The sequence below is a fragment of the Vicugna pacos genome, unplaced genomic scaffold, assembly GCF_048564905.1.
Source record: "Vicugna pacos unplaced genomic scaffold, VicPac4 scaffold_17, whole genome shotgun sequence".
NCBI lineage: Eukaryota > Metazoa > Chordata > Mammalia > Artiodactyla > Camelidae > Vicugna > Vicugna pacos.
The window spans coordinates 5,000,787-5,020,559 of record NW_027328738.1 but is presented as its reverse complement, the minus strand read 5'-3'; the positions used below and the strand labels follow the sequence as shown (position 1 = coordinate 5,020,559).

At 47.1% G+C, this 19,773-nt stretch overlaps 1 protein-coding gene across 1 annotated transcript in view; it reads right to left on the bottom strand.

Annotated features, from left to right (window-relative positions):
- Positions 1–19,773, bottom strand: part of LOC140692806 (uncharacterized) — a 93,093-nt gene that overhangs the window by 52,146 nt on the left and 21,174 nt on the right. The window contains exons 13-18 of the mRNA XM_072957083.1: positions 18,091–18,335; positions 15,959–16,084; positions 12,279–12,322; positions 11,239–11,325; positions 8,427–8,575; positions 7,562–7,669 (exon numbers count right to left, since the gene is read on the bottom strand). The gene's annotated coding sequence lies outside the window, so the exon portion shown is untranslated. The remainder of the gene's footprint in view (positions 1–7,561; positions 7,670–8,426; positions 8,576–11,238; positions 11,326–12,278; positions 12,323–15,958; positions 16,085–18,090; positions 18,336–19,773) is intronic.

Here is a 19,773-nt window from a genome sequence, read left to right as displayed (position 1 = left end):
AGCTGAATGTTGACTCCATACCCTGTGCCATTGCAACTTCACAGGCAGGAATGAGATTTGTTTACAGCCCCAGGCAGAGAGGGTGGATTTGCTGTATCTGGTCACTTTGTGGATCCACACCTCTGAGACTTACAGGCAGTGAGTGGAGTTCTGACTCAAGAAGGGTGGCCAGTGAGGGTATTTACAACAGGGTGGTGTATGGTTCCATATGTGGGTGCGGGATTAGGGTTTGATCTGAACCTGTAGTGGACCACAAATTCATGTGTGTGACTGCACACTTGCTAAGGCAGGTCCAAGGGACTGACACTGCTGGATCTGCACTGATGTTTCCTGGGGCTCAGAACCTGAGGGGCACCAGAGTAGGTGGCTGACATTCCCATAGCTAAGGCAGGGATAAAGCCAACATCAACAAATAGTACTTTGTAAGTCTGCATAACAAGTGACAGGCAACACCACAGAGAGAACTCCCCAGTGAACATCTTCTGCCTATTCTTCTTCACAACTGAATTGCTCCAACCCTGCCTACTACATATCACAGCTCAGAAACGGGTCTAAAAGAAATACATAGAGCCAGAGAAATATAAGTAAAATAAAGAAGCCGAGGAACCACTTTCAATTAAAAGAACAAGAGAAATCCCCTGAAAGAACAATCAGTAAAATAGACTTTGATAGTCTACTAGACTTCAAAAAGGAAATGATCAACTCACTGAAAGAAATAAAAGAGACTATCAATAGAGACAGAAAACTTTAAAAAGAAAATTTAAACTATAAAGAAGAGCTAGTTAAAAATAGAAAATTCAACTACAGGCAATCAAAAGAAGACTAGATAATGCAGAGGAATGAATAAATGGCTTAGGAGACAAGATAAAAGAAATAACCCAAAAAGAACAGCAGACAGAAAAGTCAATAAAAACCAATTAAAGCAAGATAATATAAAGTGTGCCAGCCTATGCATAATGGTGAGTCCCAGAAGGAGAAGAAAGTGAAAGGGGGATTGAAAAGTTAGTTAAAGAAATCATGACTGAAAACTTTCCAAACCTTAAGAAGGAAAGAATTATCTAACTACAGGAGGCACACAGGGTCCCAAACAAGGAGAAACCAAACAGACCTACACCAAGACATATTATAGTTAAAATGGTTAAAGTAAAATAAAATATTCTAAAGGCAGTGAGAGAAAAACAAAGTGTTTGTTACAAGGGAGTCCCATAAGCATTCAGCAGATTTCACTACCTAAAATCTTCTGGCCAGAAGGGAGTGGCAAGATGTATTCAAAGTCCTGAATAAGAAAAAGGCTGCAAACTAGGATATTCTATCTAGAAAGACTATCCTTTAGAACAGAAAGAGAGAAAGATTTTCACAGACAAGCAAAAACTAAAAGAATTCAGCAGTACTAAATCTATGCTAAAAAACAATTTGAAAGTTCTAATCTAAATAAAAAATAAACAGGAAGCTATAGAAATTAAGAAACCATAATTGGAAATGCGATAAATACAGTGAGTTGCAAGGGAAAACATGAGGATATAAATAAGTCAGTAAGTCAATAAAGAAAACAAGAAGGCAAACAAGAAAGAGAGAATAGCAAAATCATGAAAGGTGGAAGAGGAGAGCAAGAGAATATATATTTTTTTCTCTTTTTTTTCTTTTTTCTCTTTGTCTTCTTTCTTTTTAGGATGCACTTGAGCCCACATGACTATCAACTAAAACCAAACAGATGAAGTAAGGGGTTACCATACTTGAATGACAAGATAACCACAAATCAGAAGTATATAATAGAGTCATAAAACCCAAAAAGAAACCAAGCTAATAGAAAAGGAATTTATCAAACCACAAAAATAAAAATAATTAAAAGAAAGAAACAAATAATTACCAAAATCAACTGGAAAACAAATTTCAAAATAGCAATAAACCCACATCTATAAAATAGCTACTATAAATGTCAATGGACTAAATGTTCCAATCAAAAGAAAAAGAGTGAAGGAGGAGGAAAGATGGTGGAGTAAAAAAGATGCTCAGAGCTCACCCTCTCCCACAAATTCACCAAGAGTGACATCAACAGACACACCCACCACCCAGAACACCTGCTGAACTTTGACAGAATATTGGCTTCTTCAAAAGATAAAATTTTCCACAAATCTGGTGGGAGAACAGGAGAAAAGGAGAAAAAGAAAAATAGTTCTGGACCATTCCAATGGGGAGGGAGCTGCAAAGGAGGAATAGCATTAATACACTGGGTCTCTCCAACTCCAATGGCCAGTTCAGCAGGATGGAGATGGAACCTCAGAGGCTCAGATCTGTATAGAATAGACTTTGACTGACAGAACTAAGTTAATGGGGCACAAAGGGTCCCAACGATCCCCAGCCCTAGATGCGAACCAGCAGGTGTGGGATGGGACAGCCTGCCTGAGTTGAGCAGAGGACTCGGGCTGACTCTACAGAGGAAACCTTGGGGGACTGCAATGTTCTGTGTGTCATGGCTGGGAGAGTATACAGAACAGCCTGGGTCCCCCATAAAATAAAAAAAAAAGGCAGAAAACACTGCTGGTGTGCCCTGGGGGGAAGGGTAGCCATAGCCTTTGTGTCCGCAGACCCACAGTGCCATTATTGGAGACTTCTTGGGAGAAGAGAGTCAAGGCTCAGCCATAGCCACTATATTTTCTGGTGCATGGTTCCCAGATAGAGGAGGGGTCAAAACCCAAATCCCTACCTAGGGGCTCCACAACCTCATAGGTGGGAATGAGATTTGTTTACAGTCCCAAGAAGAAGGGACCATTACACACCGATGCCTCTCTGAGTTGGCTCTTCTAAGACAAATGCACAAGAAGCAGTGTTCTGGAACAGAGCAGGGGTGAGGGCTAGTGCAGCTGTTTCCTCTGAGTCCACCTACAAAGCATGGACCTAATGCGGCAGGGGAGCTACCTGCCAACTACCTTGCACAAGTGTGGTCCTGGGACCAGGCATCTGGTGGGGGGTGCAGACCACCCATTTACAGATGCTGGGACACAGACCAGGGGCACGACTAGACGGCCTCTGGAACCAGCAAGTGGAGTTTTCACAGCAGGATATGGGCAGGAGTGTGACAACCACAGGAAAAAAAGGAGCTCCTGCTCAATAGCCAGGGCAGATTCAGGCCACCAGAACACCAGCCACACCACCAACAAAGGGGATAACAGGCAAAAGGCGTGGAAGGAAGACTTGGCAACCACCCATAGTTAAAAATAACCTTATGACAAAATTATTAAGAGTGTATATTCTTGCAGAAAGGCCAAGATAGTGGAGTAGAAGGATGCTTGTATCTTATCCTCTCCAATAAATTCACCAAGACTGACATTCACAGACACACCCATCCACTCAGGACATCTGCTGAACTTTGATAAAACATTGCCATCTTCAAAAGACAAAATGTGCCACCAATCTGGTAGGAGAAAAGGAAAAAAGAAGGAAGAAAATGCAAAATGGCTTGGGGTTGGTCCTTTGAAGAGGGAGCAGCAAAGGAGGGATAGTGCTGGTTGACTGGGTCTCCCTCTTTCCAATGGAGAGGTCAGCAGGATGGACAGGGAACCTCTGAGGCCCAGATGTGTACAGAACCACCCTTGACTGACAGAATTAAGTTAAATGGGCACAAAGTGTGACAACAACCCCCAAACCTAGAAGTGAATCAGGGATGGGAAGGGACAGGCTGCTGGATCCAGGCAGACTCTGGATGACTGTACATAGGTAACCCTGGGGGACTGCAGTGTGCTGTGGACATCTGCTTGGATTGTATACAGGTCAGAACAGCCTGGGCCTCCCATAAAATAAGAAAAAAAATAAAGCAAAGCAATATTGCTGGCTTGCCTGGGGGAAGGGGTGTTTCATCCTTTGTTTCTGCTGACTCATGGCAACATAACTGGTGATTTCTCAGAATAAGAGAGATGAGGCTCAGCCACAGCCATCATACCCACCCAGGCAGACATGGGGTTGAAACCTGAATATGTACCTGGCAGTTCTGCAACCTCATAGGTGAGACTGAGACTTGTTTACATCCCCAGACATATAGGAAGTTTCTGTCCTGGTGCCTCTACGAACTCACACCTCTAAGACAAATGAACAAGGAGCAAAGTTCTGGCAAAGAGCAGGGACTAGGGCTGGTGTGGCCATTTGCCTCAAGCCCACCCACAGAGTGTGGAACAGATGTGGAGTGGGGAGTTGCACTGAATATGGGAGCAACCAACCCAACTATTGTGGCGGACTGCTGCACCTGGACACGGCATTGGGAAGGGGCACAACCTGCCCACCTACCATGCAGGAGTGCAGCACCAAGATGCAGCACTGGGAGGAGATGTGACATGTCTACCTACAGGCACTGGGAGCAGCACAGACCAAGGGTGTGACCAGAGGGTCTCTGGAAACAACGAGCTGAGTTCATGAAGCAAGGCAAGGGCAGGAGCTGTGACAACCACAAAACAAAGAGGAGTCCCCATTCAATAGCCAGGGTAGGCTCTGGTTAACAGGTTAATGGCCACATCATTAACCAAAGGGATAACAGACAAAAGGCACAGAAGTAAGACTTGGTAACCACACATATTTAAGAAGGACCTCTTGATAAAATTACTAAGGGCACACAATCTCCACGGGAACATACTTTTTCTTTTTCTGTTCCATTTTCTTTTACTTTTTAAATGTTACTTCTTAAATAATTTTTATATTTCTATTTTTAATCCCTTTTAAAATTTTCTTTTAAAATACTTTTATTATTATCTTTCAATTTGTCTAATTTCATTTTTATCCTTGTTTTTTTCTTCTGTTGTGATTATACTCTGTTGTCAAATATTTTTTCTTCCTTTAATATTTTAAAAATTCATCCCAACTCAATTGTTATCTTGTTTCAATATGTTCTTCTGTTATTGATTATACTGCTTTTAAAACTAATTTCTTTGTGCTTAGTTTTATTTCTGCATCCATTTTATATAAATAAGTAAACTCTTAAAAGACCACAGTAGATAATTGATACTCCATAAGCCATAGTGCCAGAGAGACATAAGCAAGATAAAAAAGCAGAGCAACCTGTCTCAATTAAAAGAACAAGATAAACCCCCTGAAAGAACAATCAATGAAATAGACATTGATAGTCTACTAGATGATTTCAAAAAAGGAGTGATCAAAGTACTGAAGAAACTAAGAGATTGTGTATAGAGACAGAGAATATGTCAAATAACGAAATTGAAACTCTAAAGAGGAGCCAGTGAAAATTGGAAAACTCATTTGCTGAGATGAGAGTTGAGGTAAAGGATGTAAAATGTAGGCTGGATAATTGAGAGGAATGAATATGTGACTTAGAAGACAGGACAACAAAACAGCTGAGAGACAACAAATAAAAACCAATGAAAGCAATATAAGGGACCTATGGAATAACATAAAGCATGCCAACCTACTCATAATGGGGGTCTCAGAAGGAGAAGAAAGAACAAAGGAGATTGAAAAGATATTTGAAGGAATCATGACTGAAAACTTCCCAAACCTAAAGAAGGAATCAGATATCCAAGTACAGGAAACACAGAGTGTCCCAAACAAGGAGGACCCAAACAGACCCACACCAAGACATATTACAATCAGGATGACCAGGGTTGAGAATGGGAAATGATTCTAAAGGCAGCAAGAGAAAAACAAAGAATGAGATACAAGGGAACCCCCATAAGACTTTCAGCTGATTTCTCTACAAAAACAGTAAAGGCCAGAAGGGAGAAGCAAGGTATATTCAAAGTCCTGAATGAAAAAATGATGCAGCCTAGGATACTTTATCCAGCAAGGGTATCCTTTAGAATAGAAGGAGAGATAAAGAACTTCACAGACAAGCAAAAACTAAAAGAAGTTAGCAACACTAAACCTATGCTAAAGGAAATATTGAAAGACCTACTCTAAATAGAAAAGAAGCAGGATGCTGCAAAAAGGAGAAAACCATAATTGGAAAGGTGATTGCTACAATGAATTACAACAGAATAAACATGAAATCATAAAAGAGGGCATCTAAATCATTAAGGGTGGGAGAGGCGAGCAAGAAAATATACAGGTTTCTCTCTCTCTCTCTTTCTCTCTGTCTCTCTCTCTTTTTTGTTCTTGGTAGGATGGGTTTGAGCTTATATTACTATCTGTTTAAAACAAACAGATATAGTAATGGGTTAATATATGTACAAAGTAGGTTAACCACAAGCCAAAAAGTTACAAAAGAGTCACAAAACTAAAAAGACACCAAGATAATAAAAAGGAAAATTATCAAACCACAAAAAGAAAAAGTAAGGAACAAAGAGGAAATACAAAATGAACTGCAAAACAAAGTTCAAAGTGTAATAAACACATTTCTATCAATAATTAATATAAATGTCAGTGGACTAAATGCTTTAATCAAAGGACATAGAGTGCAGAGTGGATAATAAAGCAAGTATCTACAATACGCTGTATAGAAGAAACCCACGTTAGGGAGAAGGACACACATAGATTGAAAGTGAGAGGATTGAAAAAGATATTCCACACAAATGGAAATGACCAGAAAGCAGGAATATCAACAGTGATTTCAAATAAAATAGACTTTAAAACAAAGATTATAAAGAAAGATTAAGAAGGATATTTTATAATGATTACAGGAGTCATAGATGAAGATATTTCACTCATTAACATATATGAACACAACATAGGAGCACCTAAATACATAACAGATAACAAGAAAATACTAACAGATAAAAAGGGAAAATTTGATCGGAACACAATCACAGTAGAAGACTTTAACAATCCATTAACATCACTGGACAGATATTCCATACATAAAATTAATAAGACAACATAGAAATTAAATGATACAATAGAACAATTTGTCTTGGGTAATATTTTCAGAACATTATATTTCCCTAAAATAGAACATACATTCTTCTCAAGTGCACATACCACATTTTCTAGGATAGATCATATACTTTGTCACAAAAGAAGTATTAACAATTTGAAGAAGATAGAAAATATTTGAAGCAACTTTTTCTGACCACAATACCATGAAACTAGAAATGAACTACAGAAAAATAAAGGAGAAATAAATGACAGTATGGAGGTTAAACAACATACTACTTTAAAAAAAAATGGGTGGATGATGAAATCAAAGAAGAAATAAAAAACACATTCAGACAAATGATGATGAAAACACAACCATACAGAACCTATGGGATCCAGAAAAGGCAGTGCTTAGAGGGAAGTTTATAGCGAGAGAATCAGGTCTACCTCAAAAACGAGGAACAACTGCAATAAACAATCAAACTTACCACCTAAAAGAATTAGAAAAAGAAGAGCAAAAATAACAAAAGTAAGCAGAAGGAAGGAAATAATAAAGATCAGGGAGGAAATAAATAAAATAGAGATATAAGAAACATTTGAAAAAATCAAGCCAAGAGATGGTTTCTTGAAAGAGTAAACACAATTGACAAAATTATGTTCTATGCTGGAAATTGACACAACAATGCAAACTGACTATAACTCAATAAAATAAAAATTAAAAAAATAAATATATTAACAAAAGAAAAAAGAAAAGGTAGTTTCTACTCACCAGACTGGAGGAGGGGACTGCAACCCATGCGGGGTCACACCCCATGGGAAAGCCTGGGGTCAGGATCGGAGGAGCAGGGTGCTGTGGACATGATCTGTCACAGGGTTTCTGCAGGAGGGGAGTGTGAGGCATGTGAGCAGGCTGAGGACTGGCCATTTGAGTAAGTTCATGGGCTCTGTGGTGGAGGGGCTCCCCCAAGTTTCTGGACTTGACTCTGGGTGAGTTGGGCAGGTGGACAGTGGCTCAGTGTGAGTCCAAGTCCAGTGGAGGAGGTAGTGAGTTAGATCTAGAAGGACTCCTTCTGGGGTGGGAGGGCCCACAAGGGAGGCAGGAGGCCAAGTCCAGGTGACTGAGAACAGGGTGTGTCCTGCACAGGGCTGCAGGGCAGATGAAAGCATCCAGTCTACAGAAGGTGGAAACACGGTCCATACAAGGGCTCAGCTCAGATGTCACCTCCTCAGAGGAGCCTTCTCTGCCTGCACAGTCTACAGGGACAGCCTCCTCCAAGCACATCTCCCCAGCAGACACCTGCTCCATTTCCTGCATAGCATTCAGGACACGGGCCCCTGCTCCGTACCCAGCCATGGTTCCGCTGCCCTGAGGAAAAGCCCTCACAGGAGCCATAAAGCCCTACACGACCTGGGCCCCACCTCTCTGTCTCCTCTGGCACCACTGTCTCCACCTGGCCCTCTTCTCCTCCACTCCTGCACTCCTGACTTCTCCCAGCCTTATGTGGTCTCCAGAGCACAGGTCCCTCCTAACATGCTGTGTGTGCTCACTGTGTCTAATCCACTGCATGCCTCCCACCCAGGTCAGTAACCAGCACACAGTAGGGCTCAGTAAGTAGAGTATGAATGACTCTTACCATGACTGCTGGGAAGGCTTTTGTCTGTGGCCTAGTGATCACACACCCGTCACACAATCTCTGAGGTCCTACTGTGTTGGGTGGGTTCCAGATACCGGGCACAGCAGGTAGTGAAGCAGTCAGGTCTCCATCCACATGCAGCAGACAGCCTGGTGGGGGACACAGAGAAAATTAAGTAAAATATATACAATGTCCGGAGGTGATATGTTCCATGGAGAAAAATAAGGTCAGGGAGGACATTTGAGCAGATTCCTGGAGGTGTTTAAGAAGCAGGGGGAGAGAGAGCCTGGCTGAAAGAGCAGCCATCCCAAAGGCCCTAAGGGCAAAGTGGGATGTATGTGGAGGGTCTTAGTTATCCGTGTGAGTTCTTAGTCCTGCCTTGAGTATGTATGTTGCTTTCATTTGTAAACCTTGATTTCACCTTTATAGCAAATTAACCTGCATCATCAGTCTGCATAATTTAGTCAACTCTGTTTCAGGTGTTGTGGGCACAATGGCAGGCTAATTACTTGGGTTGGTAAAGAATTACCAGCGTCTGAGAAGGGTTTAGGAAAGTTCAATAGGGACACTGCTATAGGCAACATCAGGCCACACAGGCAAGAGGTGCCTACACGAGAGCCAATGTTGAGTGTGTGGGGTCTGTTATTGGGGGGGTGCTGTGCACACAAGGAGGAGGGGGCTGCATGATCAGTTCATGCACAGGTACCTTGTTGGTTGTGAGATCTGTCAGGGGCTTCTCTGAACAAAAGGCTTTACCAATTTAATAAGGGAAGGATGTGAGTTCTCTCTTCCTGGGGCAATGAGGTTTCATAGGGTAAACACACAGCAAGAGAAGATGTTTTATAGCTTGTGGAAATGCAGGTGTGCAAAGGGTCCTGCAGTGGGGAGTGGGAGGTAAGGGGCCACTGGGCTCTAGGCACACAGAGAGCCCATGGGTGAGGGTGTATGACTCTGAAGAGTGCCTGCTGGCTTCACACCAGGGACTTTATGTGGAAAGAGGAGAATCTAGGTTATCGGCACGTGTCTACTCAGTGACCTCCCTAAGCCTAACTCTGTCAGGCACCAGGTGGCTATGAAATGAACATGAAGGTCCCCACCCTGAGGACCCCAATGAATGAACATCTTGATATCCTCAAGCCCCTTCCCCTGCACCACCGCCCCACCACATCTGGGTCTCAGGCTTTGACCCTGACATCAGTGGCATCTTCGTTCCCTACATCCAGCTCCTCTGGACATCTCTGTGATGAGCTGTTCCATGTCAGCAAGCCCCAAACTGAGCTCTGCCTTTACCCCATGTTTGCTTCCTTCCTGTGAAGCCCCTCGTGAAGGAGCCACCACTAGCAGGATCCTACAGCTCTGAGGCTCTGCCTTCCCCACCCCTCCGATGTCTCCCAGCCCATGATCCCCTATGGAGGTCCCTATTATCCTCTCCCTCCCACTTCATTCTTGGGATGCACACCAAATCCCTCTTCACAATCTCCCACAAGACAGGTCCAGGTCCACTTGGGGACACTGAGGTGACACAGGCGGATGTTGCTGGGAATGAAGAGCAGGATACTTTAGCAGAGGAGAGGAAAGGGCTCTAAATCCACCAGAACACACGCTAAAGTGGTGGCAAGACACCCATAAAGGGTGAGGCAGGCATCACACTGCAGCCCCGCCCTCTGCTCCCCCAGGGTGCCCTGTGTTTCCTGCTTTGGCCTAGGGGACTCCCCCCTCACTCTCTGTTAGAGGGGTGCCCATCCATTCATTCACACCCTCATTAACCATGTACATGGGTCCTGCTCAATGCCAGGCCTCAGCTAGATGACAGCTCATCCTTGGGGACACAGCTCAGATCTTACCTCCTCCATGAAGCAGTTCTGGATTCCCACCCCCCCTGAAGCTCCTCTGGCCTCAATTGAGACCACTAGGGCTGTGACCACACTCTGATTACATCCCAAGTCTGTGATCTCTGTGAAAGCCCTGGGCCCAATGTAGAAAGAGACTCAGAAAAATGGGGCCAAAACGGGCTAAGAAAAATGTTACTAGTTCTCTATTACAGAGAAGGGCACTGAGCAGAGAGAGGGCAGTGTCCAACCAAAGCCACAGAGGAGGGTCTCAGTGAGCCCTCCCATGGCCCTGTTACTAGTTCTCTGTTACAGATGAGGACACTGAGCCACAGAGAGGGAGCAGAGCCCTGCTATAGCCTTGGCCCCACGACCTGTGTCCTTTATGACTAGCTCCATGCTGCCAGCAGGGGTGTGGGCCTGGAATGGACGTTGAAAGCAGCCTGACCCCCAGGCCCCCTTCATACACAAAGTCAGTCTCAGGAACACCCCTCAAGACCTACCCTATACCCCTGGGATTGGGACCTGATTGCTGTTCCTGGAAGCTGTCTGGGTTTCCCTGTGAATTGCCCCAGGAGGTGCTTGGGACAGCCACAGGGCCCCTGAGGCTTCCTGTCCCCAGCTGAGCAGCTCTGGTCCCCTTGACTGTCCCTGGCCCAGGCCTGATTACACAACGTTTTGGCCGGGTAGCCAGCTGTGGAGATGAGGAAATGGGGGCAACATGCAGATACACGCAGAGGTTCAGGTATTCACTCAACAATCACTGATTCAGGCTTTGCAGTGTGGCTGGCCTGGGCCCAGGCCTGGGTGTCCAGTAGTGAATACAGTCAACCCCTTGAGCCTTCTGGGAAAGCAGTCCTCAGAGAAACGGGCCCTCAGTGCAACCACCCTGCTCCCCATGAACAATCACACTGAGATGAGGCTGCGGCCATGGGTCCCAGTGGAGGATGAAGGGAGGAGGAAAACCCAGAATGGGCACTTACCATGAGCCTGGACACTGGAACCAGATGACCTGGGCTCTGTAATCTGGGGTGGTCACCTCAGCTGTTCTCTCTGCGCCTCAGTTACTTCTGCAGAAATGGGTGATAATGCCTGTCCCTGCCCCACAGATTTTCATGAGGAGTCAGTAAGCTTCTCTAAGGTGTGTAGGACAGTGCCTGGCTATGGGTCAGGATCCTGCTCACCTCACAAGAGTCTGTCCCACTTTAAAGATGATAAAGTCAAATCTAAGGGGGTTATGAGACCAGCCTGGGCTAGCCCCCTTCTCATGGTCTGCTGTCCATGTCTCCTGCTTTTACATCATACCTCTGCCCCCATATCCACCCAGCAAAGTAGGTGCTGAGAATCTGAGCAAATCAGAGTATGAATGGAGGCACACCCTCTCCGCATCTTGGGCACCTGGTGTGGTGGGCAGGTTGGGGATATCGGGCTCCTCCAGACTGTCCAGGAGGCCCAGCATGTCGGTCACCTCATTTCCACTCAACACGGAGTAGGTGTGTGGCCAAGGGCCAGAGGGCGCTGGAGTAACCCAGGGTGGGTGGATGCTAGGTAGGTGTGGGAGGCACAGAGTGGCCCCTGGAAGACAGTGTCCAGGCAGCCAAGGTGCAATGAATGAGGGTCCCCAAAAGGGGCAGAGGACAGAGTCCAGCCTGGACACCACCCCCTGCTGGACCCTGATCTGGGGTGAGAATTGGGACAAGCCAGTGCCCCTCTGGGACTCTACATCCAGCAAAGAGGTGAGGAAAAGTTAAGGAGACCGTGCTCCCTGTGTGAGGGCGCTGCTTCCAGGATCCTGGAGGTTCCATAGACCCTTGTGAAGTGGCTGCTGTTTGCAGCCCCATGTGGGCAGAAGAACTGAGGCAGGGAGGACAGAGTGACTCAGGACAGAGCTAGGATTCATCCAGGAGTGTGTGCTGAGCCTCTTGCTAAGAGCAGCCTCTGGGCATCATGGACTCAGGAAGTGTCTTGTCGTCCCTCTTAAGGCTCCTGGCATGTTAGGCAGGAAAGGTCCCAGTGCCCATACCTGGGCCTCTCTGGGTGATTCTGACATGTGGGATCATGATGGTCCTGAGAAAGGAGAGAGAATGTGGGCTGGGCGTCAGGTCTGCATCAGACCCTAATGATGCCCCTAATGTTGTGTGACTTGGAAACTCCCTGACCTCTCTGTGCCTGGCTTTCCAGCCCTGACTCAGAGGACTGCTGTGATTGGCACACAGTAGGACCTCAATCAGAGGAAAAAGCCAGCCCTTCCCCAGGAACCTCTCCTCTTACATTCCCAAAGCTAAGCCCATGTTCCACACATCACCAGAGCTGAAACTTGACAAACAGGGCAAGTGAAATCCAGCAACTCCTCCCTCCTGCCTGAGGCCCTTCCCTCCTCAGTGACAGTGGCTCTGAGCAGGTCTCTGCATCCCAGAAGTCTGAACTGAGCCTTGTGACCTGGAGGAGTCCCTGTTCCACACAACTTTGTTTCCAGGTCCTTCCAACAAGACACAAGATCACCTGGTCAGTGTCTTAGCTACAAGGTCCTCCCTTTGCAAATTGCCCCATCACACCCGGGCTAGATGATGTGAGTTCCAGAGCACATGACCATCCAAATGATGACTTCAGGGAAACATCCCTGCCCACACTGCACTCTTCAGAGCCCACCTTCTAAACTAAGGGGTAGTGACCCACGGTTGTGCACACTTTTATCAGAACACAGCCCTCACCCACCCACCATTGGAAACACGTGAGAAGCAGAGATTCCCAAGTGCCTGGACCCCTGTCATCCAGAAAGCAGAGGGTAGGATAACAGACAGAAGGGGAGAAAGTACTTTCAGACTATATATCTGATAAGGGGTTAACACCCAAAACATATAAAAAACTCTTACAATTCAACAGCAAAAAACAAGCAATCTGATTTAAAAAGTGGGCAGAGGAACTGAATAGACATTTTTCCAAAGAAGGCACACAGATGTCTATCAGGTACATGAAAAGGTGCTCAACATCACTCACCATCAGGGAAATGCAAATCAAAACCACAATGAGATACCCCCTCTCACCTGTCAGGGTGGGTGTCATCAAAATACAAGAGATAACAAGTGATGGTGGTGGTGTGAAGTAAAGGGAAACTTGTGCAATGTTGGTGGGAATGTAAATTGGTGCTATCACTCGGGAAAAGAGTAAGAAGGCTCCCCCAAAATTTAAAATTAGAACTTCCATATGATCCAGCAAGTCCACTGCAGGAAATATATCCAAAGGAAATGAAATCACTATGTCAATGAGACAACTGCACCCTCATGTTCACTGTATCATTATTTACAATAACCAAGATATGTAAACAACCTAAGTGTCCATCAGCAGATGAATGGGTACAGAAAACGTGATGCATATATATGTATATAAAATGGAATCTTATTCAGACATTAAAAAAGTGAAATACTGCCATTTGTGACAACTTGGGTGGACCTTCAGGGTATTATGCTAAGTGAAATAAATAAGACAGAAAGACAAATACCTATGATCTCATTTATATGTGGAATCTACAAAATAAACCGAAACACATAGAAACAGAGATCAGGTTGGTGGTTGCCAGAGGTGAGTCAGGGGGTGATTGAAATTCGGGAAGATAATCAAAATGTACAAACTTCCAGTTAGAAGATAAACAAGTCCTGGGGACATAATGTACTGCAAGGTGACTGTAGTTAACAGCACTGCGTTGTGCATTTGTTAGTTAAGAGAGTACTTCTTAAAATTTCTCATCACAAGGAAAATAGTGTGTCACTATGGGTGATGACAGACGTCAAGTAAAGTTAATGAACTGATCATTTCACAATATGCACATGTAACAAGTCATTATGCTGCACACCTAAAGCCAACAAAGTTATGTGAAAATTGTATCTCAGGAATACTTATGTCAGGAAGCGGGGGTGCGAGCCTGGACTACCTACTGCAGGAGCTGCCTTTGCCCTCCAACAGCAGAGGGTGGTAGTTGTGACAGAGACTGTAGGTCCCTCAAAGCCTAGAATGTTTACTGTCTGGACCTTCACAGGGAACGAGTGCAGACCCTGCCCTGGAAGACAGTGGTCATGGCAGCAACAAAGGCCTGCCTGTATGCAGGCTCAGCCAAGACAGCTCCTGTGCTCTGCTGTCACCGCATTTACTTCCCTCCACACCCTCAGAGGGAGAGGCTTCAAAGTTCTCATTTTACACGTGAGAAAACTGAGGCTGATTTGCTCTGAATTATTGACAAAGTGGTGGGGGAAGCTTTGAATTCCAGTGTTCTGATTTCAAAGCCACATCTCAGTCCTGATTTTTAGAAGTTGGAGGTCCAGGCACTGGGGATCCTCCACCTTCCTCACTTGTAGTCGTACTTCAGGGCTGCCACTCCCAAGGCGTCTGGGTGAACACATTTAATCCGCTTACTCTGCACCAGCTGAGCCCTTGGCTGCCAGTCTGTGGTCACTGCCTGAAACCAGCTGAGGTTTTACAAGTGAACCATCACCCCCTGCCAGCCCACCTGCCCTGCCATGTGGAGAAGACCCCTCCTAGCCTGGACATTCTAAACCCTTAGCTCGCACATTTGCACAACTGCATCAAAAGGACCCTACTCCCTGTGTGGAGATACCGACAAGGGGAAGGGAGGGGAGTTTGGGGTGGCCGCTTACTGTGAAGGTGACACATGACAGGGACATGTTCATGTCCATAATGGCACTCAAGTTGAAGCTTAGAACATGGTCACAGCGAGGGGTAAAAGCTGAGAGGCTACAAGGCTGCCTAGAAAGGGGCTTGACTATTGAATTGTAAATGTGTAATTTAATTTAAAAATTAGCCCCCTGGGTGATAAGAATTTGCCCCTAAGGCCAGAATTGGCCACCTGACCCCTGGGAACCCCTCAATTCCAGGATGTAATCATCTGAGCATGGAGGGGGCTTAAATTGGAGTGCTGTCCTCTCAGTCATGGTGCACCTGCCCACGTGTGCACCCATGATCTGCAGTGCTCACACATCAAGGAGGTCCAGGTCATAAGGAAGGGATGACAGACTGTGAGGTCACACGTGTGCCCCTGCAGGGGTGAATGTTGTATAGAGAAGAGCCCCCCACTCTCACCTCCAGGAGGGGTGATGGAGGGAACAGGACTCCTGAGCCCCGAGGCTTAGCAAGCATCCTGGCTGAGGGTGGGGAGGCTGTCCACTCCGAAGTCATAGGTCAGATGGTAGATTGGGGTCCCACCCCCACATCTCACCAGTGAGAACGTCTAGTCTGTTTTCTCTGTAAACTGGAATCCAGTCACCCTCACCCTCAGAACTGGGGGCAGCCTGTGTAAATTACTACACAAAGCCCTGGGCTGTTTCAGGTGCCCGGGGGTGTCCAGCCCCCCCTAGGCCTGGCAGGTGGGAGAGGAGAGTTGTGGGTTAGCAGGTGTGACAGCAGAGCTGAGACTTGGCTGAGTGCATGCACTCTAATATCCAGGAACTGGGAGCTACCAGTAGCAAATCTGTTCACTGAGGCCATGTGTACTCTCCCTTGTCATTTACAATCCCCTGTTTGAACAGAGGCCTCTGGAGTCTATTTGCCACATTGTTGCCTGTCACCTCACTGTTGCAGTTCCAGGGTCTCCATTTAGCCAGCTTGAAGGAATAGTCAAACTTTTTCTTAAAACCAGTGACAGAAAACCAAAGTGGCTTTAAGAAGCAAACAGGGCAGGAGAGAATGACTTACCTAACTGAGACGTCCACAGGGAGATAGCTTCAGGCAGGTCTGTACCTGGTGCTCAGTGACATCAACAAAAGTCATCCTTCCCCACCTCTGGGCTCTGCCACTGGTGTCATCTTCACATGGCTCTGCCTTTATAAAGCAAGATAGTCACCAACTGCCACATGCTGACATCACCACCCCTCAACTCCCAACTGAAATAGAACTTCTCTGCTCCCAGGATTCCAGCAACTAGGCCTGACCTCCGTGGAGCCTGATTGGGCTGGTGCCCAGCCTTGAGCCAATCACAGTGGCCAGGGAGGATGGAAAATGCTGATCGGCCAGATCAAGGCCATGTGACCATCCTCTTCAGGAAACCTGTGAGCTGTTCACCTGTTTCCAGCTGGGGAGAGTGTGATGTCTCCCAGAGGATTCTGCTTCTAGCACAACCTGCTGGTGGCACAATGAGCTGGAATGAGCCTGTCTGCTTGGTGACAAGTGACAGGTCACTTAGTGGTTCCTTGCTCCGGGGAGGGAGGCATGTCCACACAGTATTGGGGCTTCAGAGCCAGAATGTAGTAGAAAAGCCTCCTGGTCTCCCAAAAGGTGGGAAAGTGAGCAGTGACACTGGAAAGGCACTCCTCTCTGTGGCCCTTGGCTTTCTCCTTGTTACAGTGGAGAGTGCAGTGCTGCCCCTGACAGCCCACTTCCCTGCTTGGAGGCCTTTGCAACAGGTGGAGAGTGCTTGGAAAAGCCCATTTATTCTGAGGAACTGTTATTGCTCCTGGTGGGATTATTATTTTCATGTCACTTGTGAGGTGGGCCCTGAGGGGTCCCTGATCTGGGGGCACAGACACCCACACAAACTTGGCCCAGTATTGCTGTTCATTCAACAATGTCTTACCAAGCACCTACTGTGTGCCAGATTCCCAGGGTAGAGCAGTGATGTTGACAGCACAGGTCCCTGCCTCACCTCATCTCTGCATCCCAGGTGGGGTCACCAGAGTGGGAGTTCAGGAAGCAGAGGATGTGGCCGAAGCCTTGTGGGAACCCCTGGGTTTTTCTCTGTGCTGAGGACCCAAGCAGCACACCGGTTGTGGGACTCAGTACCCGCAGGACCCAGCATTGATGGGTAAAGGAGAGGGGCATTTCTACAAGCCCATCCTCACTAACCCCAGGCTCTGGAGGGCAGCTCCAGTCTGCTCAAACCCAGGGGGCATCTTCTTCCATCCTGATCACCCTCTGGTATTACTCCCCGCTCAGATGCAATTTTCCCTGTGGTAGCTACACTCAGAATATGTGTTTGTTTCTCTCCCATGTGGTTAAGTGGACTTCAGATGCATGATAGCGATGGAGTGGCTAAGCCTCTGGGCACTTTGCTGGGTGACCCGTGGAACTTGCTGCACATGGTGAGCTCCCTTCTGTCAACCAATGGGCCAGGCCCCACCACTGTTCTGTCTGTTCTACCTCACTTAATCTGCACAGACACTCTGTGCGGGACATCCTGTTATCCCCCATCTCTGCTAACCGTGGGTGGACAAAGCTTGGGTTTGAGAAAGTTGCCCAGGTCACATGGTTGACAAGTGCGGAGCTGGGGATTTGCACCCTGGTCCCAGGAGTCTGGATCATGGAAAGGGCTGGGTGGGGCAGCTTATTGCAAAGGGAAGTCCTGCCCAAGCCCCTCCCATGAGAGCCCACCCAACAGCACATCTCGGAGAGTCAGCATTTCCTGGACCAGATGGACAGAACCTCAAAACTTCTTTGCAGATAGTTTCCATGTTCTTTTGCAAGCACAGAAAGGCCGCAGACCAGGGAAGGATAAGGCCAAGAGTGTTTTCACTGGGGAGAGTGAAGGACAAGTGTGAAGACACACAGCACTCCCAGCAGCCCTCTCGGCAGAGCCTGCCACTGGGTGAGCAGCTACCGTGACTACCTACCATAACCCTGTGAGGTTCATGCCTGTACAACTCTGCCTGTGAGAAGAGCAAAGTGAAGCTCAGAGAGGTGTGGGGACATTCCAAAAAGAAACAGATAAGGTGGGATCATCACCACCATGCTGTGCAGGTGTCACACTGTCACACTGCTCATGCATGGCCTGCTGGGAGTAGTGAAGGCCTGATAGGAGCACAGGAACACTGTGGTGAAGGTGACGTTTCTACCTGGGACAGCTGGTACCGGGGACTCTAGCTGGTTCTTCATTGTGCCTGCTTTGAGTGTCAGCGTGTTGCAGCCTCATGTAGGGGAAGGGCTGTCTCCTTTCCACACCGGTGCAAAAGGAAGAGCATGTACACACTGGCATCACCATAGACCACCGGCAGGATCAGGATCTGGAGCTCAGAGCAGAAACTGCCAACACCTCAGGAACTGGTGCAAGAGGAGGACCTGAGTGCCCCCTGAAATATTTCTAGTTTTAAAAACATACTTCATTAGGGGGAAGTGATAAACTGTTGATCCCTTCAAAATATTCTGTTATCCAAGGAACAATAGCACCTCAGCATTGTAAGAGGTTTAACTCAGTCATCAATAACCATCACTATAGGTATGAGAAAACAGAGTGTTAGGAGTTACAAAAGGGTCTCAAGATCATGCAGGTCAGAACTGAGAACCATCCAAAGCATGTGCTGCATGATAGCCTCTCTAAGCTACCTGAGGCTTGGTCTGCTCCTGACACAGGGCAGATGGTTCTGAGAAAACCACACTCCTCAGGGGACCCCAGGGAGTTGACAGAGTTGAGTTTGGGTTCCTGGTCATCTTCTAAGTCTGGAATTTTGAGATTCTTCTGCACCTGTCCTTCCTCCAGAACAGAATCTGATTCAGGCAGGATTCCAAGGACTGAGGCATGTGCCAGGCAAGAGAGCAGGCATGGCTGGATGAGAGCATCACCAGTGCCATTAAAAAAGAGGCCAGGGCACTGAGATTTCCATTGATTTAGCATCATGGCTGGGAGGGGTCTTGTGTTCTACAGTGAGTTCCGAGTATCCTGCACCGCCCTCGAGGACCTGCAGGGGGCGAACGAAGCCAGCGTGTCTTAGGTGGCGGTGCGCATGCGCAGTCCGCGTCAGCAGCCAGCGTCTTCCCTGGGGGCGGAGCTTGCTTTCCTCAGGGCTGAGAGGGCGGCGCCAAGGAGGCTCCGGGACAGCGCTGCCTGCGTGTCTGCGGGAGGATGCTCCCCGCTCTCTGTCTGAAGTTACGCCGGTTTCCCACGGCCTGAGCCCGCTTCCTGCCGGGGTGTGTGTGGACCTGACCGAGCTGGGGCCCCGGCCAGCAGGGCAGGAGGGGACGGGTGCGCTGGCGGGCCCGCTTCGACTATTCTCCTCGCCCGCCGGGAGCGGGTGAGTGTCCGTGTCCATCGGGGCCGCTGGGGTGTCCGCGCCCCTGGTCCTCACCGCCCGGGTCCCCCCTTCCCCCGTGTGATCGTAGGTGTGTACACCGCGGGTCAGGAGCGGGGATGCGGGTGTGAGTGTCCGTGTCCATCCGGGCCGCGGGGGTGTCCGCTCCCCGGGTCCTCACCGCCCGGGTCCCCGCTTTCTCCGTGTGAACGGAGGTGTGTACACCAAGGGTCAGGAGCGGGGACGCGGGTGTAATGGGAAAGGGGCTGAGAAAGTACTGAGAGTTAAAGAGAAGTGTGTAAAATTACATTATGTTAATTTTTATATTTTAAGTGTGTCAAAGTCAGAGTTTATCATGCTTTTACTTTCTTGTCTTTAAAGGAATGCAATCATTTAGTTTATACTTAAAATATGCTTCTCAGCTTATCTCATTTTCAAGTCAAAATACTGCCACGGTTGACATTTTCTCATAATACAGTGACAATCTTAAACATGTGTGAATATAAACTCATT